The sequence below is a fragment of the Crocuta crocuta genome, unplaced genomic scaffold (assembly GCF_008692635.1).
Source record: "Crocuta crocuta isolate KB4526 unplaced genomic scaffold, BGI_CrCroc_1.0 scaffold340, whole genome shotgun sequence".
NCBI lineage: Eukaryota > Metazoa > Chordata > Mammalia > Carnivora > Hyaenidae > Crocuta > Crocuta crocuta.
The window spans coordinates 2205774-2206716 of NW_027530642.1; positions in this window are offsets into that span (position 1 = coordinate 2205774).

The window sequence follows — 943 nt, forward strand, 5'->3', positions numbered from 1 at the left end:
CCTAGGGGGGCGAAGCGCTCATCCAATGGCTAGTTCCACAATCCCCAGGGACTAGTTCTGTCCTGACCACCTACTATGTGAAATGGGGCGAGGCTCATCCCACCTCTGGGGCTCTATTTCCCTATCTACGCATGCGGAGTGGGGTCAGAACTCTGTGTCTCAAAGGCCCATTGTAGCTCTGACATTCTGGGGGCTTGGGACTTAGAGAGGACTCAGAATTGGGCTCTGTCCCCAGGGACCCGCAGTGGGACGGGGGCAGGTAAGTCTGGGGTGGTGGCGGTAGTCCTGGCCATTGATGCAAGGAGCCCCAGGTCAAATTCTTGCTTCGCTTCTATCTAGTTGTAAGGCCCTGGAGAGCTCCCTTCCCTTGATAAAACTGAGTTGCCTATTACTAACAGTAGCCAAAATTATGTTAAAATCTCTATGTCCCAGGCACCCTGCTGGGTCATTTGCCTTTGTTGTTTCGTTTAATTTTCACAATCCAATGAGGTAGATAATATCTTTCTCCCCATTCTATAGGAGAGGACATCAAGGCTCACGGAGCTTAAATAACCTGAGCAGAAATCACCCAGCTAGTTAAGTGGCGGAGTCAGGGCTGATGGCCAACGAACCTGGTGCCAGGCCTGTGATCTTGGTCACTTTGCTGCTCTGCAGCCCCAGCACGTGCAGACGCAACTCAGTTTGGCTGGCACTCGGCCTTGATGGATGGGGTCTTGTAGAAGTGCTTAGAGACAGATTGCTAAACTTGGGTACCTGGTTGAAATTATCTGACCATCACTGGGAGCCATTGAAGGTTCAATGGGGTCAAGTGGTCAGGACTGTGTTGCATCTGCCAGGTACTCCTGAGAAAGCATTTAAGTTAGTCTATTAGTCTTTAGATGCAGGGTTTCTCAGTCTCAGCACTATTGACATTTGGGACTGGACAATTTTTTGTTGCTGGGGG